Below are 27,356 nucleotides of genomic sequence, written 5' to 3' on the forward strand. Positions count from 1 at the left end.
ATGCAGGTTGTGCACTGCTCAAAGGTGCCACATCCAAGTGGTGGGAGGTGGGACGGAGGGAGGTGGGTTGGATGGGGAATATCATTTACTTCACAGACATTATAGGTTGGTGTATTTATTAAAACAGTTTTTCAGTTGATAGTGGTAGAGCGTCTTGTTTTAATAAAATCAGCACATTTTGCCCATTTTCTGACATTATGGGAGTCCGGTGACTTGGGAACACAGAGAGTCTCTAATTGGCAGAAAGGTCCATAGACGCAGCACTGTACACCCAAGGAAAGAAACTGTCCCAGCCTGAAAGAATCCCTGTACTTCGCCCTCACTGAGGGCAGGAGTCATGTTTTATTCATCTTTCTTTTTTCCTATCACCTAAGATAGCAGCACAGTATGCATGTTCCATTGAACTTCCCTACAACCACAGTAGCCACTAGCCACATGTAGCTATTGAGCTCTTGCAGTGTGGCTTGTCTGAATTGAGGTGTGCAGTAAGTATAAAATACGCACTTGATTTTGAAGACTAAGTGTAAAAAATGTAAAATAAATCCTTAATAATTACTTTATATTGATTACACATGGAAATAAAATTTTTACTAGAATAGGGTAAATTAAATGTATTATTAAAATTAATTTCACCTGTTTCTTTTTACTTTTAAATGTGGCTACTAAAAAATTTAAGATTACATATGTGATTTGTATTTGTGCCTCCTACTTGTCTTGGGCAAAGCTGCCTGGGAAAGCTGACTACAGAGAATATCCTTGACAACAATTCATACAGTGATTATTTACATTGTTGCTAATTTAATATCCTTTAATTAATCTAATTCTGATTTACCTTATATCGCTTTTAAGAATTCCATGAGGAGGGATCTTTTAATAGGTTTAAAGAAGAAAATTTTTGAAAAATGTATGCTCCTTTGCAGAGACAGTTAAATTAAGAAGAAAAAAAATGTTTCAATGACTTCGCACTTTGCTCAACTGATCTACAAGCCTTTATTTTGTGAAGTGAGTTGTTTGTTGTTGAAATTTGCTAGCATTAAAGTACTCTCATATGAACTTGGTGACACATTCTTGTTAAAGATCTTTGTTTAATTTGATCATTTCAACTTACAAGATGATTATTCTGTTTTGTAGTTTTTCTATAAATTAATGAGAAAGTAAACATTCTAAAAGCACACTAGCACACTTTACTCGACCCGCTATGGGCCCTTGTTAAACACTAATTCTCAGGTACACATATAAATTTTCCCAGCATCACAGTCTCACCTATGGGGATGAGTGAGATGTTTTAAAAGAAGGCAATGTGCTCCACTGAATCTGGACTAAGCTCACTTTAAGGAAAAATAATTTTACTTGGGACCATCTGGTTGCCAAGTCAGGGCAAGCTGAGACTGAAGTTGTTTCTGCTAATGTCCTGGTCGGATCCAGTTCTGAGAGCCTGGGGGAAGCTTTCGGAGGTCAAGATAGTTCTATAGAACTATGGTTCATCCACTAGCCTTCTGAGAGGCAGGGAAGAGCTGCCCACATAGTCAATGGGATGGACTTGAAAAACTTCAATGTGAAAGCATGTGTGTGTGTGTGTGTGTGTGCGCGCGCTCACGCACATGCACACAAGTGCGCGAGAGTGAGTGAAAGAGAGGAGAGTGACAGAGACAGAGAAACATAATTTTCGAGATATAACCTTTCCAAGGACCAGATCTACCATCGACATAAAATACCCTCTGTATTGGGATCTTCACTGCTGAATCAAATTATGGATGACTTAAAACTGGGAGTGAGGCCTTTAATAGCAATGAGAAAGGGGAATAATTTTTTATTCTGCCAATATTCAGTGCTCCACTGACAGGTACTGATTACATGAAACTAGCTCCAAAAGCATCAAAGAAAAGATATATCCATTCAGACACTGCAATCCCAGAAGGATTGCATGAAAATATTAGCATTCATTTCTGCTTCAGGTTTTATGATAAAAAGTTATTACATATTTGAGTGGATGTCAAAGCAGGGTTGCAAATTTAACAAAAGAAAAATCCTTAGATAATCTTCATATCTTTCAAATAGGTCAAATGCTTATAAAATAAGAGACATTTTACTTTGACAATCAGAAATCAACCATAGTAAAAATAAGCACCTAGAGGTTTTTCTAGCTGTCAGTCCTTTTGCTTATTAATTTATTATTATTATTGTTACTATTTTTACTTTAAAAGTACAGATTGTCCTACGCTGTGGTCCAAGCATGTACTTAGCAATCCTATGTCTATCATGTAACATTCTAGATTGAAGGCAAAAAACAAAAATGTCTTATTAGAGTTGAGATAAAACTGACTGGTACTTTTCTGCTAAACACTTCCCTGTGGGATAAGAGTTTCAAGCACAAAGAAGAGGGTGGCCATAAGAAAAAACATGTTTCACTACTGGACATTGGCTTGTGACTGGAGCTGTTTTCCTGAAAACTGGAGTCTGGCCTCTGGGAAAATCTTCTTTCTCTGTGGGGATCTGGCAAGTGGTATGTGTGGTTAAACATGGAGATGTTGGGGATGAATCCAGGTTCTACGCTACAAGGATTGAGAACAGTGTCAAATTCATTAACCTATTTTGTGAACTCAGTTTCCTATCTGTTTAATGGGAATAATATAACTCATTGCATGAGGCTGTTGCGAGGAAATGAGATGTAAGGCACTTGGCACGCGACAACTAGGAAATGTGTTGGTTATCACTGCTGTTACTATTCATTTCATAGCTGTGCTTTCTCTCAAGTTCTCTCTGCATGAAAGTCTCTTTCCTTCCTTGTTGATGTGGAAAGCTCTTCTTTTCAGAAATGGCTCACCTCTAAGAAACAGTCGGTGATTAATTCCAGCTCTGTGAGTCTCCCCTTTCTATATACTCTCAGGTTTTACACATACCTCATAATTATTAGTTGTGTGTTTACATGCACTTCCCCAAAACTGCTAGCTACTGTAAACACATGGTGTAAGCTCAACACAATGCTTGTCGACTTTATCCCTCCCGACAACTTCCCATATATCTTGTATCTAATTCCATATTCTAGATTCTGATTTCACATCTCCCTAAACCCTCTGCTCCCTACCTGTCTCTGTTCTATTCAGATGGAATTTCAGGTTTTCCTCCTCACAGCTTCACTGCTTCCTTCATTAGTTCTCACTGCAGTTATGGCAGCCTTGTCTCCCACTTTGACAAAATTCCTTTTCAGTCTTTCGTGGTCCATTTCAAATCGCCTCCTAAATTAAGCCTCAGTTAATGACTCACATCAACCCACCTTCCCCAACCCTACTCAGGATGGCTGTTCAGAAATCTAACATTGATGTATAAAACAATTTTAACTGGGGCCGGGCACAGTGGCTCATGCCTATAATCCCAGTCCTCTGGGAGGCTGAGGCAGCCAGAACACTTGAGGTCAGGAGTTCGAGACCAGCCTGGGCAATATGGCAAAACCCTGTCTCTACAAAAAAAAAAAAAAAAAAAAAATTAGCCAGGTGTGGTGGTGCCCATCTGTAGTCTCAGCTACTCAGGAGGCTGAGACAGGAGGATCGCTTGAGCCCGGGAGGTGGAGGTTGCAGTGAGCTGAGATTGCACCACTGCACTCCAGCCTCGGCAACAGATTGAGACCTACTCTCCAGGAAAAAAAAAAAAAAACCTAATTTTAATTGGGGTGCTATTATGGGTGCCATGATTTGGACGATGAACTTTTGATGGGGAAGTGGCTTTTTCCTTTCTCCCTAAACCTCTGACGCAGGCTGATCAAACTGAGCACTCAAACATTAGATGTTAGGGAAAGAAGTTACTTATTAGATGCTGAGACAAATGAAAAGTGACACTAGATGCTCCCTTTCTCCCTTTCGGACTCAAGACAGAGCACTGTCTTGGTGAGACTGGTCTTTCTTAAGGTATATGTGGCTGGTGCCAGCCATGATGTTTTTGGTTTTTTTGTTTTGTTTTGTTTTATCTTATTATTATTAGAGACAGGGTCTTGCTCTGCTGCCCTGGCTGGAGTGCAGTGGTGCGATCATGGCTTACTGAAGCCTCAACTTCCCAGGCTCAAGTAATCCTCTCACCTCAGACTCCTGAGGAGCTGGGACTACAGGAGTGCACCACCATGCCCAGCTAATTTTTTTTTTTTTTTGGTATTTTTATAGAGACAGGGTTTTACCATGTTGTCCAGGTTGGTCTCAAACTCCTGGGCTCAAGTGATCCTCCATCCTTGGCCTCCCAAAGTGCTGGGATTACAGGTGCGAGTCACCGTGCCCAGTCCCTGCCATGGGGTTAGCAACAACTCTTGGAAAAGAACTGTTTTCACTCCTGAGTCCTCATACTTAGATGTTTGTCTATAGAGGATGTCACAAGTAGAATTAGGTCTCAAAAGGTCATCTGAGCTAGCAGAATATGCATGTCAATTATCTTTCCTTTACTAGGCCCTATACATACTATTTCATTAAATGGACCTGCCCACTACTCTGAACTTTCTGAAGCAAGCCTGATCCTAATTGTTCCCCCAAAAAGAATTTGAAATCATCACATTCAAGCTTTTGTCTCACCACTCTAATAAAACCATCGTTTTCAAGGTTACCCAATCTTACTGTTGGCTAAATCCAAGTAATTCTTCTTTGTCCTTATTTTAGTTGGTTTCCTGGCAACATCCAACATCACTGCAAATGTCTTCCTTGAAACACTCTCTTCTCTTGACTTCCTTGACACGATGCTCATCTGTTATTTAAAAAGTGTGCCTACGTTTGCATTTATCTGATACACCTTTGCCTATATTTTTATTTTTCAACCTTTCTGAACTGCTTTATTTAAGGGATGTTTCTTATCTACAGCATAGGGTTGGATATTCCATTATAAACCAATTTGAAGTTCTTTTTCCAATAATAGAGATAGAATTTAACTCCTTTGCATCTATCATAATAACAGATATGTTTGTTTTTAGCTCTGGAAGGAAGGATTGGACTCTTTACAAGGGGCTTCTGATTAGGTATCCTTTAGCTGGCAGGTGAATCATTTGGGATGTCTTTGCTAGTTTCAAAAAACTCTATACAAATGGCTTAAACATAAAGGGTATTCATTATCTTGCCATAATAAAGACGTCCAGAAATATTTCATATTTTGTCTTGTTATACACACATGCATGCACATACACATGTATACATATACATATATATACACACTTATACATGAAAGAGAAACATTCATTTCTCTACATTTTTCATGGTGTCTTTTTGTTTTTTAACAATGTTTAGGAAAATGTATATTTTTGTTTTATAGGTTACCTTTGTTTAATTTTACATGCTACTTTTAGACTTTAATTGTTTAGATATTATCTTTTAGTTCTTTCATATGTAACTCACCACATACACAGAATTTTTAAAAACCCTGTGATAATCTCAATAGATGCAGAAAAAGCATTCAGTAAAATCTAGCATCACTTCATGATAAAAACCCTCAAAAAACTAGACTTAGAAGGAACTTACCTCAAAATAATAAAAGTTACATATGGCAACCCATAGCTAACATCATAGTGAATGTGGAAAGGTTAAAAGCATTCCCCCTTAGAACTGGGACAATACAAGGATGCCCACTTTAACCACTACTATTCGAACTTAGTACTGAAAGTCCTAGCTGGGGCAAGCGGTCAAGAGAAAGAAAGAAAAGTCATCCAATCAGAAAAAAATAAGTTGAATTATTTCTGTTTGTTGATGATATGATCTTATGCCTAGAAAACCCTAAGGACTCCTTGAAGAGACTCCTAGATCTGATAAATGACTTCAGTAAAGTTTCAGAATACATAATCAATGTGCAAAAATTAGTAGCATTTCTATACCAATAATGATCAAGTTGAGAACCAAATCAAGAACTCAATCCCATTTACAATAGCTACCAAAATAAAATAAAATACCTAGGAATAGATTTCACCAAGGAGTTAAAAAGATCTCTACAAAAATAACTACAAAACACTGATGAAAGAAATTAGAGATAATACAAACAAATGGAAAAGCATCCTATGCTTATGAATTGGAAGAACCAGTATCATTAAAATGACCAAACTGCCCAAAGCAATCTACAGATTAAATGAAATTTCTGTCAAATTACCAGTATCATTCTTCAGAGAATTAGAGAAAGCAATGCTAACATTCATAAGAAACCAAAAAAGAGTCTGAATAGCCAAAGTAATACTAAACAAAAAAGAATAAATCTAGAGATATCACGTTACTTGACTTCAAATTATACTGTGGCTATAGTAACCAAAACAGCATGATATGGGCATAAAAACAGACACACAGATCAATGGAACAGAACAGAGAACCCAGAAGTAAAACCACATACCTCGACAATCAATAATCTTTGACAAAGCTGACAAAAACATACACTAGGGAAGTACACTCTATTAAATAAGTGGTACCGGGAAAATTGAATAATCATATGCAGAAGAATGGAATTGGACCCATATCTCTCAGCATATACAAAAGTTAATGCAAAATTGGTTAGACTTAAGTGTAAGACCTGAAACTACAAAAATCCTAGAAGAAAACCTAGGTAAAACTATCCTGGACTATCCTAGGCAAAGAATTTATGACTAAGTCCTCAAAAAGAAATGCAACAAAAACAATAGGCAAATGGGATTTAATCAAACTAAAAAGCTTTTGTACATCGAAAGAAATAATCAACAGAGTAAACAGACAACCTACAGAATAGGAGAAAATATTTGCAAACATTGCATCTGGCAAAGGGTTAATATTCAGAATCTACAAGGAACTGAAACAAATCAACAGGAAAACAAAAAACAAAAAACAAAAATAACCCTATTAAAAAGCAAGCAATGGACATGAACAGACATTTTTCAAGGGAAGACATACAAATGGCAAAAAAACATATGAAAAAAATGCTCAATATCACTAATCATCAGAAAAATGCAAATTAAAACCGTAATGAGATACCATCTTACACCAGCCAGAATGAATATTGTTAAAAAGTCAAAAACCAACAGATATTGGGAAGGATGCAGAGAAAAGAAATACTTATACATTGTTAGTGGAAATGTAAATTAGTACAACCTTGCAGAAAACAGTATGAAGATTTCTCAAGGAGTTAAAAAAAGAACTACCCTTTGATATAGCAATCCCACCACTGGGTATCTACCCCTCGCCCCAAAAGAAATCAAGTATCAAAAAGACACCTACACTTGCATGTTTATCTAATGCTATTTACATTAGCAAAGTCATGCAGTCAACCTAAGTGTCCATCAACTGATGGGCAGATAAAGAAAATGTGGTATATATGTATACTATGGAATCCTACTCAGTCACAAAAGATAATGAAATAATGTCTTTTATGGCAACATAGATGGAACTGGAATCCATTATTCTAATTGAAATGACTTGAAACAGAAAGTCAAAAACCACATAGTCTCACTTATAAGTGGGAGCTAAACAATGGGTACACCTGGACATACAGAGAAGAATAATAGACATGGAGATTCTAATAGGTGGGAAGGTGGGAGATAGGTGAGGGATGAAATAATTCCTATTGGGTACAATATATCCTATTTGGGTGATGGGTACACTAATAGCCCCAGACTTCACCACTATGAAATATATCCACGTAACATAACTGCATGGACCCCTAAATATATAAAAATAAAAAAAGGAAATGATAACATTGGCATATTTCCCCTTCCTTGCTTTTTTCCTCTGGCCCTCCACTGCTGAATTTTGGTCAACATAATATATTTTTAGTTTTAGCTTTGTACATCTTATACTGTATTGTGTTTGCATTGTATTGTAGTGTATTGTATTGTATTGTATTGTATTGTATTGTATTGTATTGTATTGTGTTAACATCACAATATTGATTTATTTTTTGAGAGGGAGTCTTGCTCTGTTGCCCAGGCTGGAGTGCAGTGGCGTGATCTCAGCTCACCACAGCCTCCACCTCCTGGGTTTAAGCGATTCTCCTACCTCAGCCTCCTGAGTAGCTTGGATTACAGGCCCATGCCACTGCACCCGGCTAATCCTTATACTTTAAATGCTTGTTTTGTCAGTATATCCTTTGACTCAGACATATTACACAAGGCCATAAGTGAATTTACTCTACCTTTCACCTTCTTTCCCTCTTCCTCTTCCAGTTTTGGTTAGGTATTTAAACCAATTTATTTGGTTAGGTAATTAAAATTTTTCACAGCATATAATATGCCATCCAAATCCCCACCCTTGCTTTAGGATTAGTTCTACAATTAAATACATTCCATGCTCGCCACCATTCTTTTTACTTTGGGTTAAGGAATTTGTCAAAAACTATACAAAAATTAGGTAACAGAGTCAGGATTTAAACCAAAGTTTGACACAACATTCCATGCTTTTTCCACTACATTATGCTTCTTCCAAAAGTCTACATACACACACATACACACATACACTTAAAACTACACTGAAAGCAAAAGAGATCAAGACAGTACACAGAAAAAGTAAGCAAAATATAAGAAATTAAGAGTTAAAAAGAAACAATAAAAATTGAAATAAATGGATAAACACATAAAAGAGACTGAATTCACTTCATTAGCACCCCAAAATAAACACTGTTTTAAAATTTTTCATGTGGGCACAAAAGGTTATTTTTTTTTATTGATAAGATTGGCAGGCCAATATTGAAAGAAAAGAAAAGGAAACAAGAGACCAACAAGTCTATAGAGGGTTAATCATTTCTTCAAAAAGGCATTAAAACAGGAGGCTAAGTTAAAAATCATTAGGGATTATTTGCATCTCTGGAACTAAGGCAGCCATAGACTTCAGCAGAATATTTAACTCATTTGATGTCCCAAGGGATGGATTCATTGCAAGAGTTTTCTGATTTGGTTCTCTGTGGCTGGCGTGTAAATCATTTGGGTTGTCTTCAGCTGTCAGTTACAGAAGACCAGCCCTAAATAGCTTAAACGTAACAGTGAAGTCCATAGGGTAGACTTTCACAGGGGAAGATAGGGTGGTACTTTCAAGATTGCTTATTTCAGTGGCCTAATAGTGACATCAGAGTCCAGGTCTTTTCATTCTTTTCCACTGCAGCTATCCTCAGCACACAAATATTTTCCAAGGATGGTCCCCACAGGGATACCAGATGATTACAGCAGCTCATGCTCATTGTCATGTAAGCACAATAAAAGCCAGAAAGGACCATCCCTTCTTTGTGGACATTTTAGAGAAAGTGCAATCCTTTCCCAGCAGCTGTTTTGCACACTGGCCCACAAGTATCATGGCTGGAATTGTGTCACATGCTCTCTGCCACACCAATCATTGCATTGGTAGGAGGACTGCAATTACAGTAATTGGTCTAAAGTAATCTCAATTCATCCTCCCCCATGGGGCTAGAAATGGACACAGACTTGCCTGAAGCTCAGAGCCACCCAAATTCAAGGCAAGGAAAAATGAGATTATCAACCAACAACATTTGTCATAGGTAGAAATAGAACAGAAAGACCTTCCTTTTACCCTCTACCTCTCACTTTTGAACATTCTTAAATACTATGGAGGATGAGAAGACACATCAGTCCATCTTTTTTACATGCATCTTCTAACAGTTGATTGTTATTGGGGATACGTTGCTACCAGCAGGCGTATACCTTTTTCCATATAATGAATGGCACACTAGGTTTCTCTTCCAGAATGGCCATCAGGTAGTATTTATTTATGACTAATGTTAGCTTCTCAAGGCCTTTATGAGTCAATTAAGAGACCAGCTTGAATGTCTCCATGAGCTAAATGGATGTTTACCCACATGCATGTAGATAGTCATATTCATGAAAACACCTATGACTCCTACGAGAAAAATAAATATTAAACACAGGTTAAAAAAAAGCATTTCAAATGGCTGAAAGAGGGTCTAAGATCATATGAAATACACCGCAGGTTTAAAATTACTACCCACCAGGAGGATCACTTGAGCCTCAGATTTAAAAAAAAATATTAAATTAAAAAAATAAATTAAAAAATTATTAATCAAATCAAATTAAAAAATATTAAATTAAAATCAAATCAAAATTAAATTTAAAAAAATATCAAATTAAAAAAATATTGCCTAGATTTTCATGAAGGAAGACATTAAAACCAAGATAAAGAGGTAAAGTGCCAATTTTAAGCAAGATTTATAGAATGTTTATAATGTGCCAGATACTGTATTAAGTACCTTATGTACATTACCTCACTCAAAATTCACAGTCAGATCAAAGGCAAATACTAGTATTATCTTCATTTTGCCAAAGAAAATACTGAGGCTAAGAGGGTGAGGATATTGCTCAGGTTCCTCTGTAAGTGAGTGGTAGGGCCAAAAATTAAACCCAGTTGTGTCAGGCTCTAAAATTATGTTTTGACCTTTGACCTCTACCCTGAGAAGACAATGGGAACAATGGTCCCCCTGAAATGTTTCCTCTCTCTTTAGGGTCCCAAACTGCTCCTGTAGAGCTACATAGACCTTGTAGCTGCTGCTTGAAAGAATCAAGAAATATTTCGAGAACATTACATATGTCTCTGATATAGAGGCTCTCTATAAAGAACAAACTGTACTCTCCTTCCACTTTTTGGAAATATAAAATATTTTAGGCAGAATTTATGGAATAAATGCCTTAATAGTTCACAATTTTATAACATTTTTATTTAAAAAATGTTTTTATGTGTGTTCTGTGAAATAATCTCCCTCAAAGACAGCAGCTTCTTTTAAATTTCTGAAGAATTTTAGTTGGAGAAAAAAATTCACCTAGATTTTTTAAGTAGCAATACATATTCTTTTTTTTCATTTCTAAGATTAAAAGGCATTTTCAACCAAGTACATTTGCAAGTTCATTGGCTTTAAACAACAAAACAAAAACTAAATTCCATCTTACTGAAATTGAGCAGAGCATTGTAAATGAATTAGCTCAATTATTTAGAAGGTGTGGGATGTCAGGTATATTTAGAACAAGGTAGGACCCAGGTTATGAGACTTCAGTGTTCTGCAACCCTACATTAAAATTGGAGTAATGAGCTACTAAATGTATCAGACTTGAGTTCAGCACAGTAAAAACTTTGCCAATATTTTACATGCTTAATACAAATCCCAAAGATAAAACTTTTTCTCATAAAATGTGATTTCCATCTATGTCTCTCTGAATGTTAGAGTCATAGGATAAACACATTATTTACCCTGTATGTGTGTGCGTGTATTTATTTACCTCAATGATGATCTGATAATCATGCCAGAAGCTAGTATTCAAGAGAAACTTTATTAGTCCTGAGAGTATAGAAAGATTTAAAAATGTATGTTAATTAAGTAAAATGTACGGTGAACTTATTTGGAACTGTATTTAATGAAATACACAATTGTTACTGAGCTGCATGGCAGTTAGCTGTAAGTCATACAGAATTTACAAAAGACTGTCATTTCATCAGCATTAATTTTACACAATCAATCTAATTTTTAAAAACTTTTCTATAATCATAAACTTTTCCCTGGATAAAAGCCATTTGCATAATTCTGTCTCCTCTTCTCTCTGTCTCTCTACATTTTTTTTCCTTATCTTCCTGCCCTTCACCAAGATAGAGGAGCCCCAATACTGGGCCCTGCCCAAGGCCTCAGCATTCACCTCTCCTCCTTCCCACCCTGATCAGGGCATCAGCGGCTTGGAAGCTCCAGGCCCTCGGTTCTTCACACCTTGGAGCCACATCTAGCATGTCCTTAGATATGCATCTCCTGCTTTATTTGGAGGCGTCTTTATGACATTCCCAATAATGTTGGGATGGGACAGAAAGGAGAGACCCAGGCATGTGGTGAAAGGGTGGTAACCTTAGGGAGAGAAAGGGCATATGCCAATGATTCTGGAATTGTAGCATCAAACAGTTTGGGGTCAGAGGAGTGAGAAGGTGCAGGCATGGAGATAAAGAGTGGGGAAAAGAGGGGAGCAGAGCAACCTGTGGGGCCCAGGATCTCCGTAGGAGACCTTAGCGGTGAACACATGCTCTCCAGGCACAGCTTCTGGCAGATTCAGCCTCAGCTCATCCTCCTCAGGGAAGCTGGAAGACAGATGGAGCTGGAGGACAGAGCTGCTTGGGCTTTCCCTGACAGCCCTCACCAGCAAAGCATACTTGCCTTCCTAGAAGAATTTGACAAATTTAGGCCTAATCTTAGCTCTGTCATTTTTAGCAGTGTGACTTTAGGTAGTCACCAACCTGTCTGAGCCTCAGTCTCCCCATAGGTGAGGTGGGAATAATACTCTCTACACAGTTATTGTGAGGATTTAATGAAATGAAGCATCCGAACATTGCCTAAAACAGAGCAGGCTCTTGACAAAAGTGTTTTTCTTTTCTTCAGCCCTGAGGCATGAAGAAGGTTCTTCTTCTCATTTCCAACTTTGCTCTATTTTCCCCACCGGTATTTATTTCATTTCACGTTTTAGAATCAGAATGTTAAAAATAAATACATAAGGGATTGGAGATGAGTAAATTGGAGACTGAATAAGTGATGGCTTGGGTTTCTTCCGGCTGGGTTGAAGGAAGAGAAGTCATGCTGGGTGAGGGGGTGTCACTGCGGAAGGCAGAGGCATCCCGGCATCTTGAGGGCACAGGGGCATTTTCCATCCCTGTGGAGTAGAAGCTGTGACTGTCCCTTGCAGGGCATCTAGGACCTCTGACTGGACAGTCCTGGACCATAGGTCTAATGGGCATTCAAAGGTCCTGTGAAGGAGGAGGCTCCCCACCCTGCCCACCCAACTCTAGGACTAAAGTGCTAGGCTGGGGAGTTTGGGTGTCTGGTAGGATAATTGCTGCCTCTTGTGCATTTAGCCCACGACTTGGGTTAAATCTACAGGCTCGCCTCTCAAAATAGACACTGGACTTAGCAGTATACATAACAGACCTCCCCTCAAAATCTATTTCTAGTTTTTGAGGAGAGCCAGGCTGACACTAAAAATGAAACTGGTTCTCTCACAGCATCTTGGACCTGTAGGATTGTTCCTGGCTCCTCTTTAAAGTGCCTGGTGGCTTTTCCTTCCCTATTCAATCTCTGTCTAACTATCTACATTAATATTTCAGAAACATTCAGTGGCCTGTACATTGGTGGTACTTTATTCCCCAGGCTTGAAAAACTTTTTTCTTGGAATTGGAATGCTTTGTGCAGTCTAATAGTCTGTGTTAGGCTAAGAGTCGAATAACATTGCCCTTGTAATTATCTTGTCACAGCCATGAGACAATAAGTGAGGGCGTGTCTGCTCTGCAAAAGGCCAATTCAATTGTGACCTTAAACAGATGTTGTGATCCAAATGAAACACATATAATGGGTTACCAACCAAATTCAGTCATTTCCAGCCAGTCAGTATTCCCCCCTCATCTCTACCCACTAAGTTATACTAACAAACAGGTTATTATTTAAGTAGAAAAATGCAATATTAAGAAGTTAGAAAACATTCATTGAAAACAGACCGCCTCCGCATTTGCGCTGAGCTAAGTTCTATGAAATACCTGCACATTTCTAAAATCCAGACGATTTTATGTTCATGCCTGATTCTTTAGTGGTAGCTTCAGGACCATTTTAACAAGAAGATTCCACCTCAAACAAAGATATTAGGCTTTGGGGCAAAGCCTCATTAAAAAAATACAAGAAGCACATTTTTAGAAAGAGTTTTTCAAAGGCTGTCAGAAACCGCAGCTGAGTTGCAAGGGCCTAGGCTACCTCCTGCCCCCCTCCCCAGTTCTCTGACAGCTAACTTCCCTAGGGCCATTGAGGAGTGCAGATGACCTGACCATGCAGGAGTCCTGTGACAGAGGAGTAATATTAACTAAGTTAACTAAGTGGGAAGGGGGGCTTCACAGAAGTCTGTCCGGAGGCGCGTACAGGAGACACGGGGATCTACCTGGAGGAAGAACTAAATTTGTCTTTTGTAGTTCAAAAAAGCCTTCCCGAACTCTTAGCAAACAAGCCAGTGATCGCCTCCTCTCCTTCACCACTTTAGTTCAGCCTCTTTAGTCCCCATGGAGAGCCGGGATGAACTAGCCCCGCGCGCTCCAGCGGTCTCGGTCCGGGCGGCTGCTTCCCGGAAAGCCACTCCCTCTTTCTTTTCCCACCTGTGTTTCCATTTTCTTTGCCGAGTACGAAACTAGCCGGCCACCCACCCGCCCCGCTCCGTGGCGGAGGTGCCTCCACAGAGCCAAACTTTGTACCTTCTGGGATGGAGAGGGATCCCCCAATAATCAGACACTACCGGCGAGCCAGCCCCGGGGAGGGGCGACTGGTGGAGCTGGCGCCAGGCCGTTTCCGCCGCGCAGCCTACGGGCCCTGGGGCGCGCCCACGCCCGAGCCCGGCCCCCCTCGCGGCGGCCCGCGGGACGTCACCTGGGTGCTGGCGTCCTCTCCGCGCGGCGGGCGGCCCGGGCGCCCTTCCTTTCTGCGGGACTGCAGGTCTATCCGATAAGCGCGCGTGGCCAAAAACAGCTCGAAGCGGGTCCCAGCTGCGGGAAGGTGGGGGAGGAGTGGGAGGGTCTCTGGGACCGATTGGGAGCCAGCCCTACCTCTATTTCCAAAGCGGGAGTCAAGACACAGGAACAGCCAAACGCCCGAACCAGCGGGGCTACCTTGTCACTTCATCCAATCCGAGCATCGGGTGCATCATGCTCTTTTCTAGGAGCGTGGGGTGCCTTCGCGAATAAAATCTGAAGGCATCTCTGCTCTCGCGGAGCTTGCTTTTTTTTCTTATTTTCAATATTTTTTTTCAAAATTATTTTTTCTTGACTTCGGTAGTCTCTAAAGTTCCTGTGAACATTTGTAGGTGTTTTCAGCTAAGCAGTAATAGAAACCCGACCTTCTTTTTATATGATCAAATGTTTATTGATGTACCAAAGGTTTAAAGGAAGGGCAGGGGGAAAGGAAAGAGGAAAGAAGAAACCTATAATACCACCAAGGAACTTGTTTTGTTTTCACGAAGTTTTAATCCACCCAGTACAACTGCTATAATGATCTTGAGCTTCATGCTTGCACCCTGATCAAATCTGCTGTCCTTAGTGGCTACTTAGCAAATAAGGTGACAAGGACGAAGCTGGAGTTGGATCACTTCCCACCCAAGGGAGCCTCATACGATTTTGGAGACAGGCAGCCCGCCCCGCATTCCATCCCAGCTTTATCCTTTACTGTTAGGTATATGACCTTGGGCAGATTCTTTAATGTTTCTAATCCTCAGTTGCTCATTTGGTACTACCAGAATTGTAAAACTTCCCTCCCAGGGATGCTAAGAGGCTTCACTGGCTTGACATATGCAAAAGCCCTCAAATCAGGCCTGGCATGTAGTTAGTGCTCAATATGTGGTCCTATGATAATTATAGTCATTATAGCACCTTTCAGAATCCTTCCTTCATCTATAGTGTGAGTAGTCAGAGTGGCATGGCAAAATGTCCTGTATTTCACATTAAGTTAGGAAAACGAGAAAAACTTGAAAGGTTAGTGACATTGGTTAAAATTTCAAAATTTTTAAAGCAAGTGTAGAGTTAATGATTATAGATTTCAGAACTGGAAGTCGCCTTAGAGTTAGCGTTTGTGCAAAAAGACATCATCTCTAAAATATCTCAGAAAAACCAAGGAGATATGAGTATGGGAGATTAAATTCAAAGAGAATTTGGATTTCAAAGTGGGAGATTTCAAACCATCTCTTCGGAAAGAAAAACAAGAAGAAACACCTGACCCATTTATCAGTCTGATTATCTAAACCCCCTCTACAATACCCTTGTGGAAAAGCCTTTTTCAAGTTCTCCGATAATATAAAAATTCAGCCCACTATGAGTTTATACACCTCATGTTTTTTCCAAGTTAAAATCTTGAAGTATATTTTCCTGTTCAACTTTTCTATCCGTGACCAAATGTTAAGTCATTTCAAAGAAAACTCAGAGTGGCTTGTCTTGAAGTTCTCACTTGTAGGCAATCTATTTTAAAAAAAGACAGGGATATTGGTAATGCCAATTTTTGCTGCTTCAATTCTTTGTTCCAGTGATTGATAATGATGAGGATGATGATGTTGACAAATTCTATCTAATTATGTACTCTCAATGAAGGATGAATAAATATCGTTTTGTTGTTGTTGCCAAATTGAAAAGTGAAGAATACATTTTTTTTCCTAGCCCAATATATTGTATTGTGTTTTATAGGGCACTGGTGGCTAGAAAGCCTGTGCTAGAGATCACTATTTAGGAAAACATTAGCATATGAGGCCTAATCGCATCCTTGCTTATGTTTGTCAATTTCCATTGATGTCAATGGAGGATATGTGGCCTCATCTTACATTTTAGTGCCACTTTTTATGTATACTTTAAAAAGTATCATTACATTCTTTATTTTTATAATAATTGGAAGGTACACAAGATGGGTGTTATCCCATTTTACTAATAAAGAAACTGAGGTTAAAAGTTACAGTAAACCATAGACAGTGAAACAGAGGCTGAACCGGAAATAGAATCCCACCCAATTCTCACGCAGGACCTTGAGCTTTCTGATGAGGTCACATGGTTTAGATAACGGTAGGGGAGCCAGAATGCCCAGTTAAAATCCCACCTCTGTAAAGTCCCTGCCTTTTTTTCTCAGCTGGAAACTGGGAAGTTTGTCAGACAAAGCACTTCAGTTTACTGGCAATTTATGTGTTGGGAGGTGGCTTTGTGGGCAGAGCTCCTGCTGACCTGGTTTTGTCCTACTATGGCTACAGACTTCTGACTATGCTTATCAGAAAAACTTTCATTTGGTTCAAGGATTTTTGGTGAGTCTCATTAATTATGGTTTTATGAAAATAAAAGAGATTGATGCAATGACTGACCCCACATGCTGATGAGGATGAGGCTTATTGTGTTCCACACGTATATATACCATAGACTGCAGAGTGCCCGCAGTGGGTTCTGATCTCTATTCCTTCTCATTAAGGGATTGTTCAGGAACATCTCTGTGCTGACTTGGCATGGCTTTCTTCTGAGGACCCAGGCTGTTCCTGAGCTCCTCACTAGCCTGGGCTGGGATATTACTTGTCTCTGCAATCATCTGCTACCCAGCTTGGTCTTTGGCTCTGCACTTCCTCGAAGTACAGTCTCTGAGAACTTAGTCTTAATCATCCACTCCTATCAAAGGATCTGATTCCCTCCAAAATCCTTTACAGAATCCTGACTGAGGTTCTCTAGGAAAATGATTTCTCTCTAAACTGAACCCACTGTGTCCATATTGATTCTATGAACTGAATTTTCATTGAGTTTTGACAACAGAAGGGATTTTAAAGACCAATTAACATGAAGAATTTCTGCTAGGAATCTAGTAGTGGGTTCCATTTAGATTATAATGTTTTAAAATGTCTCTCAGGCTGCAGCATCTCAGGAAATTAGCCTGAATTAAGAAATTCTCAGGAAGTTAGTCAGATGTCATTTTGTGCCCACTAACATAAGCATTGCATAAAAAGCAGTGAGATATTGCAGTGTTTCCGAAAGTGTGTCCTGTGGAGCACTAGTTCCATGAGATGATCCATAAACAAAGGGTTTTGTTGTGAGAGAATTGTTGGTCCTAGCTCTTTAACCCCTCCTTGGATCCGCTCCTTGCAATGGCCTCATCACAGATGGAGCATATTTCATCACTCCTTGACTTTGGGCTTGGCTATGTGACTTGCTTTGTCTAGTTGAATAGGGATTACAGAAACAGTATGACAATTTTAGCAGTAGGACTTAAGAAACTTACTGCCTTTTCACTGCCTCTTTTGTACCTCTGGCATTGTCCAAGAAGAACATGTCCTGGTTAGCCTGCTAAGCCAGGGAGGATAAGAGAAGCATAGAAAACACAAATTCCCAGGCCTGCTGCTTGAACCAGAAGTGTTCCAGTCAAACTTCAGCTCTGTAAGAATAAATGATGATTGTTCGGAGACACTGAGTTTTGGTGTGGTTTACCATCTGGAATTATTGTGGCAGTAGATAACTAATAAAATAGTCAAAAGAGTTTGGGCCACATATAACTCCCTCTTCTCAGAGTCATAGCCCACATTAATATATTAAAGGCTCTGAGAAGGACTGCATTAATTCATTACTTCCCAAACTCATTTCATTTTTTACCTTTATATTATAATAATATCATATAAAATATGCACTTTGGATTTTTTTTTTAAAAAAAGAGCAGTTTTGCCTAAGTCCTAAACTTGTTATTAAGAAACCTGGATAAACTCTTAGAACAATTGACAATGATTTTCAAGCCTTACCAATCCATCAGATTCAAAAAGTTTGCTTATTAGTAAATTCCCATTTACTTTCTCACGGCTGCTAAATTTCACATCAGTGACTTGTCTGGTACGACTCTAAATTTCTAAATGATTAAAAATTATTTTCCACTTCTAGTGCTAGCCAAATTTCAGAATGATTTTATAATCAGTATAAAGAACATTCATTTTTAAATAAATGACCAATGAATTATATTGATTCATTTTAATTAAATTCATTTTTTCAAATAACAAATCTAATATTTGCCATTAAAGTTGCTTAGCAGCTATGTTGGTGTTAAAAATGAGAATGAATAACCTAAAATACTGGCTGATCTCTTTTTCTCTTAGTTATTGAGAAATGGGGAGCACTTTCAGGAGAACTCTTTTTTAAGCTTAGTCACAATGCCAAGGCTTGGAACTGCTTTCAAGCACAAAAGAAAACACAGGGGTTGCAGGAAACATATAGAAAACACCTCCTTTTTCATTTAATTTGGTAACTATGAATCATTGTTGATATGTTTATATTCCCTAAGGGGCCTTGGCCTATGCTTTCATTTCAAATACATGTGCTCATGTTGAACAACTACCATTGGGAGTGATGTTTGTACAAGAATTTATTTCTTTCCAACTTCCTGAGGAATGGTCACAGCTTATCATGTAAGCTGTCTCAGTAAGCATAAAACATTATGACCTGGAATGTCTCAAAACAAAGTGAAAAATCAGTTGACCTTTTATACTTTTTCCTTACTCTAGGTGGACTTCTTTCTTCCCACTATATTAGCCCCTGACTGGCTGGTCTATGGTACGGTGCTATCTATTAACTAATGTGTCAGTAAAATTATTTCATTTTAAAAATCTTTTATTTTAAAAGTGGTACTTTTAAAAGACATTTATTCCCAATAATAAAATGCTTGGAGTATTATTCCAGATACTAGGGGTACAAAGATGATATCATCCCCGCCAATGAGGACCTTGCAATCTTGTGGTGAAAATAAACACATGAATAGATACAGTGCAAATGAAATGAAAGTATGATATCCATTCGTAAGATAGAAGTAAGACATGTTAATTGAGTATTCTTAAAGGAAGTCATTTTTATGAGTTTGCTCATGTTGGGTAGCAGAATTTTGATGGGTTAGTGAGTTGAGGTATACAGCCTAGTTTTTATTCTTTGAAAAAACATGAAGGGTGCTTTACCTTGGGTTCTAAGACAGACAATCGCCAGGATTCACTGTGAACTACCATCTTTAATATTTGGAATGAGAACTACGTACTCTACTAAACAGTTGCCCTAAGGCTAGTTATAGATAATAAGCTATATATAATATAAAAAGAGAAAGTGGATGTTAATATCCAACTCCATCCTTAGGAATTATGAGAAACTTTGAGGAAACAAATTTCAATGAACTGTCTTTGGCTTAATCCACTCTGTATTTCTCCTGCTGCATCAGGTTCCGTAACCCTCTGCTATGTCTCCAGTGCTTTTTGGGCTAAGGTAGAAATGCCAGGGCTGGTTTTCAGTCTCAATTAATTTGCACAAGTTTCACTTTGGCTTCAGAGTTTGTAGGGATAATTGCCTCCCCAAATGCTCTGGGAAATGCATGCTCTTATTACAAGGGTTACCATATATCTCAGTTTATCTGAGACAATCCCAATTAATGCCTACTGTTCTGATGTGACTATTAGTTGCATCTTATGCCAGTGTAATGGATTAATGGGGCAACCACCTATTTGTCCTGCTCACCCTGTGGGAAAGGGATGGGAGTGTTATAGTCTGCTCCCTTTGTCTTTGAGATAAGAGCTGAAAACAGAGCAGAAATGTGGGTGCCATGAAACTTCCTGTGTGCACATTAATGTCTTTCTTGGGGGGCAGTAGCTCAGAATTCTAAGGTTTTAACATTTCATGTCCCCATCGAATTAGCGTCATATCCTTCACCTCCCATGCATTCATTCTTTGCGAGTGAAATGTTTAAATGCCTACATTTAATATTTACATTTATGCTTTTTGAATAATTTTTGAATTATATGATTTATAAATAATTTATAAATGTCCTTCATTTTACTGTAATAGCTATTCAGAAAAATGATCTAATTTACTCAATTTTAGTGTAGCACTGCCATAAATTCAATGGGAAATTGAAAAGAACTCACTGGTTTGCTGTTTCTCAATGTTGGTGAATTTCATCTCTTTATTTCAGATACATTGTGTCCTTGTGTATTGAGTAAAAATAGCTCCACTATCTAATAACAAAGACGTACTGTGACAAATTCCAGATTATAAAGCATGTTTATAGTGGAATTGATAAAATTCATAGTAGCAGCACTGTAGGGAAGACAGATCTATGTAATGGGTCTAGGTATGGATTGGAATCAAGTCTAAAGGCCCCTTGTGTAAGTTGTGTGCTTTGAGGGAAGTAATTTATTGTTTGGGAGCCTCAACTTCATTATGGCTAAAATGAGGAAAGTAAAACTTGCCCCACCCACTTCATAAGGCAAACAAATGTGATGAGTGTAAAATAACTTACCAAATGTAAAGTACTATGTGATCATAAGTGGTAGCAGAGAGCACTGTCCTTCAGGCTGTTTAGAGGTATTATACTCACAGAAGAAAATATATCCACTTAAAAGGTGAGATTTCTTAGTCTATCTCTCTTTCCATTGGCAATTCCATTCCCCCTATACAGACTAAAGCTCAAACAAGTTCAAGCCAACAAGAATTTGTCAAGAATTACTCTGCACCACTGGGTTTTGACTCCTGCCAGTGCCTGAACTTGATTTGGTTATAAAGATAAATAAGATATGATTCTGCTCTAGGGAGCCCACAATCCAATGAGAGAGATAGACATACACAAGTTAATTTCAATATAATGTAATAAACAGTGTAATTTTTAAAAAAGTCACAGAAGAATGTGGAGACACTTAGTAAACCTGACTCTCATAAGGTAAGTTTAAAGAAAGATTTCAGGTGTCAATGATATTGTGTATGTCAGAAAGCCTTCTGTAATAATCATTATGGCACAGTTCTCAGGTGTAACAAAGGGTCAGAGATTACACCTCCTTGCTCCTATAAAAATAACAAGCACAGATTTTGTTGTAGAACAGACCAGTGCCTAATACCTCATTCGGTCAATTACTTGCTACATTTCTGAGCTTCAGCTTCTTTATCTGTGGTGCAGGGGCAATAATATCTACCTCAGTCTGCTGGAATGTCAGCTTTACAAGGGCCTTTGGCCTCTTTTGTTTATTACTGTGTCTCCGTCACTTAGAACATGGTAAGCACTATGGACGTTATCTTACATAGATGGTAAGTACTCAATAAATATTAATAGTTGTGGAATTTGTTTAGTAAATGAAGGTAGCTATTCATCTCCCAATCACCATTTTTTTTTTTTTCTTAATTTTAATCAAGAGCCACCATAAAGTCAAGGAGATATTGGACAGGGTCCACTGGTTTACTCTTTGCTTCTCAATTCTGACCAATTTCACCTTTTTGTCTTTCAAATATGTGTTTCAAAGGTACACAGTGTCCTCATATATATAGTAAAAATGGCACCGTTACACAAGACAAAGGCAAAAGGCAATGGACAGGCCATGCTCATGATGCTTCCCTGTGTATATTCACGTGGTCTGCCATGCTGCAATGTCCTTCCCTATTGAGAAATTTGCAAGGATCTGAAGCCTCAAGTCTGTATATAGAAATGATATCATCAAATATGCATACTTTTTCTGTTTTTCAATGTTTGGAGTCTCTGTTTTTATAAGTGTTCAGTTATTCTGAAAACAACGTTTTCCCAAATTGTCAAAGAAAACACTGTGACTATGCTAGAGTAGCTCATCCATCAAGCTACATCCTTTAAGTACTTTCTCATCTAAAGGATTGACAGATTGCACATTTCACTGGAAAGCTGTCACACAAATATTCCCCTGGAGAGTTGGTAGCTCCGGAGCTTGAAGAGTTGGATCTCAGAACGGCAAATACCTCATTGAGAACCAGCGTAGCATCAAATGCAGTTCTCCCTACTGGCCACTTGGTGGCAGTGCCAACTAAGTGCCAGCTCAAGCCATTAGCGTGCACACAAGCATGTGATTCCCAACTTCTATTCAAATTTTAGAACCTACAAGGGGTTTCTGGTAAATCACATGGGCTAAGGTAAACTTTGCTTACTGACAAAGAGGCTATATAAGAATTTTAAAATAAATTTCTTACCCTGATTTATGACATTAGGTTAGGCCCCCAGTTAGGTTACACCTAAAAAGGTGAATAATGGCAATTTCCTCAGTGTCTTTTAATAATCTCTACCTTGACATCACACATAGGTCAAACATAATCCAGGTCCTATCCCAGAACTGGTTATTATCCTGAACTTCTCCACCTCATAAATCTTAAACTCTGTTCTCTGACCACAAGCATCTATCTCTCCCTCTTTGCTGTTATCGCAAAGGTGTGATTTCTCAGAGATCACAGTCTCTTGAGCCCTTCTCTTTCTTCCTGTTTTCCAGATTCAATAGCCCATCCTGCAACCCTTCTGTATTAGGGTTCTCCTGAGAAACAGAATGAATAGAATGTAGACGGTAGATATATAGATTAGATAGATTAGAGATAGATAGATATAGAGATAAAGACTTATAATAGAAATTGGCTTATATGATGACTGTGGAGACCGAAAAGTCCCACAGTCTGGCATCTGCAAGCTGGGAACCAGGAGAACTGGTGGTGTAACTCCTGTTCTAATTCCTAAGGCCAGAGAACCAGGAGCTCCAATGTCCAGGGGCAGGAGAAGACAAATGCCCCAACTCAAATGGGGAGAGTGAATTCACCATTAGTCCACTTATTTGTTCTGTGCAAACCCTCAATGAATGGGATAATGTCCACCTGCATTGGTGAGGGCATAGGCTCGTTGCTGCACCTCTTTTGCTGTAAAGTGAGTTTCTTGATCAGAAACAATGCTGTGTGGAAAACCATGATGATGGATAAGGCATTCTGTAAATCCACAGATGACAGCTTTGGCAGAGAAGCATTGCATGCAAGAAAGGCAAGTTTGTATCCAAAGTAAGTTTCTATTTTAGTATGGACAAAACACTGCCCCTTCCATGATGGAAGTAGTTCAGTGTAATCAACTTGCCACCAGGTAGCTAGATGATAACCATGGGGAATGGTGTCATGTTGGTGTTCAGTGTTGGTTTCTGCTGCTGGCAGATTGGGCACTCAACTGTGGCCATATCCAAGTTGACTTTCGTGAGTAGAAGTCCATGTTGCGGAGCTCATGCATAACCACCATCTCTGTCATCAGGACCACTTTGTTAATGACACCATTGGCCAATGACAAAAGTGGCAGGAAAGAAAGAAACTGACTGGTATCCACAGGACAGCTCATTCTATCTACTTGATTATTAAAATTCTCCTCTGCAGAGGTTACCCTTTGGCAGGCATTCAGATGGGACACAAATACCTTCTTTTTTTTTTCTTATTCAGAGATGTTTCCTCTCTGTGTGTTGGCCCATTCTTTCCCAGGCTCCTTTAACAACCCTTTAAGTGTTGCTGGAATTCTTCCTTAGATTTCTTTTCTCTCTATACAACCCCATGTGATCTCTTTTATGGCTTCAATTATCAATTATATACTAAAGAATATACTCCCAAAACAATATCTTCAGACAGCTTGTCTAAACCTGAACTCCTCATTCCTTCATGTCTTCTACCAAATTTTTTATTTTATTTTATTTTTTTACTCACTCTGTTGCCCAGGCTGGAGTGCAGTGGCATGATCTCAGCTCACTGCAACCTCTGCCTCCTGGGTTCAAGTGATCCTCGTGCCTCAGCCTCCCGAGTAGCTGGGATTACAGGAGTGCCCCACTACACCCTGCTAACTTTTGTATTTTTTTGTAGAGATGGGGTTTTGTCATGTTGGCCAGGCTGGTCTCGAACTCCTGGCCTCAAGTGATCTGCCCACCTCGGCCTCCCAAAGTGCTGAGATTACAGTCTTTTACCAAGTCTTCTCCTCCTTTATTCTTCATCTCATTAATGGTTCTGTTAACCACCTAGTTATCAAACTGGAAACCTAGAAGTCATGCTTTACTCCTTCCTCTCTCTCACTTCACAAATCTGTGTAGGCACCAAATTCAGTTAAATGTAGTACCTTTACATCTACTGAGATAGCTCACTTCTCCATCTCCATAACCACTGCCTTAGCTCAGGCTGTCTTCATTTTCCCCCATAAATTACTGAATAAGTTGCTCATTCCTTCTCCCAACAAACCAATTCTCCAAACTCCTGCAAGAGGGAATTTCAAACAGGAAGATGTGATTTGCTTAAATTCATTTTTGGTTTTTCATATTATTCAGCATAAACTCCTAAGCATAAAGTTTTGGAAATGCATTCTGAAAAAGTGAAACAAATGACAACTTTCTGAAGCTACTGGAAACTTAGATAAAATGTTTAATATTAAAGAGAAACTATCTGTTTTGTGGTAATGATGTGAATTTAAATTTTGGTGGAGCAAGGCTTTGTGGTAAATATAACATTTGTATTAACATAAACATCTATGGAGAAGAAATAAATTCAAAGCTGTTTGTCGTGTACAGATAAACCATAATTGTATTCAAACAAACCATGATATCATATCTGTTAAAATACAATCTGTAGTTGTTGCAGTTTAAAGAATTTAACATATCTCACATGGTTAATGTCATAAAATATTTGCGATGAAGTTGATGTTGAATCATAAAACAAGCTTTGACATGGCAAATTGCATTTTATCTCTTTTCTTCCCATCATCAATTGAATTTTACAAGTGTTTTAGCCTTTGAAGAACTACTTTGCAAATAGATGTTAATGCTCTACAACAGCGTTCAACTTTTTGTAAATGAGCTTTTTAACCTTTTAGTATATTAAAAAGTCACCTGTAAATCTATCAATCATTAAACCGTTCTGTGAATGTAATGTCAAAAAGTCAGCTTTGGCAGCATTTACTGAGTTGAAATTATTATAAAGAAAGCCTGCACCCAGATCCCAGATGTTGCTTTTCTAAACATCATTCTCCAATAAAAGCAACCAGGGATCCTTTGAGAATGGTTGATGTCAGCAACTCTCAGTTTCAGTTAGGACTGGAACACGGAAAATATAAGATGAGCTTGAAGCATTTGTAGCCCCAGGAAGCAAGGAAGAACCCCTTAAACAAAGGATAAAGGCACGCCGAAGGGACAAAAGAGCCAACCTGAAAGAGCTCCCAGTGGCCACATTGGAATAATTTGAAAAACAAAATAATAATAATGTTGGATTATAACTGAAAGCATAGTATGATTATACATGAATCTGCACTGAATATATATATACAATTCCCCTGGAATGGAAGTATAATTCCCTCCTCCTTGAGTATGGACTGGGCTTCGTGATTTTCTTCTAAAAATAGAGCATGAAAAGGAAGAAAAATAATAACTTTATTGTAGAGAAACCTGGCAAACACTACCTTTAGCAAGTGATCGTGGTTAACATCACTAGTGCTACGGTATGTTGACATCCTGTGATGAGAAAGGCATTTCACTTTTGTGGTATTCTCCCAAACCCATAACTCCAGTGCATCACAGGAAAAACATCAAACAAAAACTGAAGAACATTTTATAACATATCTGACCAGTACTCTTCAAAACTATCAAGGTCGTCAAAAACAAAACAAAGACACAGACTAAGATGAGACTAAGGAGATATGACGACTAAATGTAATGAGGTATCCTGGATGAGACCCTGGAACAGAAAAATGACATTAGGGAAAAACTAATGAAATTAGAATAAAGGGTGGAGTTTAGTTAATAGCAACGTACCAAAGTCGATTTCTTAGTTATGAAAAGTGTACCATGGTTAAAGCATGATGTTAACAAAAGGAGAAACAGGGTCAAGGATATACAGGAATTCTCCGCACTACTTTTAAAGTTTTTTTGTAACTCTAAAATTATTCTAAAAGAAAAAGTTGGTTTAAAAAAGAAAGCCTATAATATGGAAAATGTTAAATGTATTAATCCCAGAATTTTGGGAGGCCAAGGTGAAAGGATCACGTGAGCCCAGGAGTTGGAGACCAACCTGAGCAACATAGGGAGATGCCATCTCTACCAAAAAATTTTAAAAATTACCCAGGCGTGGTGGTGCACACCTGTGGTCCCAGCTATTCAGGCAGCTAAGGTGGGAGGATCACTTGAGCCTGGGAGGTCAAGGCTGCAGCGAGCCTACGTCACATCACTGCATTCCAGGCTGGGTGACAGAGTGAGACCCTGTCTCAAAAACAAAAACCAAAAAACTTCTTATTTCTACAAAACCAAGGAGAAACTGAAGAAATTATGGGGAACTCAAACAGTGTGCACAGGAATCAATTTTGAGTATCTTGGCTTGTAGAAAGAATATTTTGATGGAGTGCCAATTTTTAATTGGATAATTTATATTGACATCTGGAATTGAAAGATATTGAGAACGCTTAGATTTTGCAGGATTTATATTTGGCAAAAAATTCAAAAGTATATAAATTCAGGCTATGTTTTTTCACAAGTTCTTTTTTCATACGAAATAATTTGTCAAAGAAATTGTACTCTGAAGGAAAGCAAAAAGCATTGCTTGTGACAGTATTGGGGTAAAACATTCATACATCTCAATTAAAAGAAATTAGAATTGAGACTATTCTTCATAACTGGCTCTGAGTTTGCCAGGAACCTCAGTGCCTGTGGGGAGAACATATTATCCAATAAAAAAAAGTAGAGAAGTGTCAATTTCGGGTGTCAACAATTTCAAATATATTAACCACCAAAATAACACTTTGCACATTACAATTTGATGAACAAAAATAATAAGATGCTTATTGGAAAAAATGCACTCTTCAAGAAAATACTAGTAACAGAGACAGATGCAGCTAAGCAACCGAATATGCACTACAGTCATTGTTTTGTTTATTTCATTTTTAAAGCATTCAGGTAGTCAATATAACAAAATAATTCTAAAAATTATTTAAGGTGCAAGAATGTATGTTATTTTCAATTTTTAGAAGTAATTTTATTTTTTAAAAGTTTTTAATAGAACTACCAATGTAATACAATAGGACCAATATAGTAAAACTACAATTTGTTGCTCAATAAATATTTTAATTATATGTGTTTT

General features: G+C 38.3%; 1 protein-coding gene across 3 annotated transcripts in view; it reads right to left on the minus strand.

Moving 5' to 3' along the window:
- MCHR2 (melanin concentrating hormone receptor 2) overlaps window positions 1-14,643 on the minus strand; it is a 67,285-nt gene extending 52,642 nt beyond the window's left edge. Inside the window, exon 1 of one of the 3 annotated variants that reach the window (XM_003897948.4) lies at window positions 14,356-14,643. The gene's annotated coding sequence lies outside the window, so the exon portion shown is untranslated. Of the gene's footprint in view, window positions 1-14,183 lie in introns of all 3 variants that reach the window. The other 2 variants (XM_031667321.1, XM_009205732.4) reach the window with 2 other exon arrangements.
- Between the last annotated feature and the right edge of the window lie 12,713 nt (window positions 14,644-27,356).

This window comes from Papio anubis, chromosome 6 (genome assembly GCF_008728515.1).
Source record: "Papio anubis isolate 15944 chromosome 6, Panubis1.0, whole genome shotgun sequence".
In the NCBI taxonomy this organism is placed as follows: Eukaryota; Metazoa; Chordata; class Mammalia; order Primates; family Cercopithecidae; genus Papio; species Papio anubis.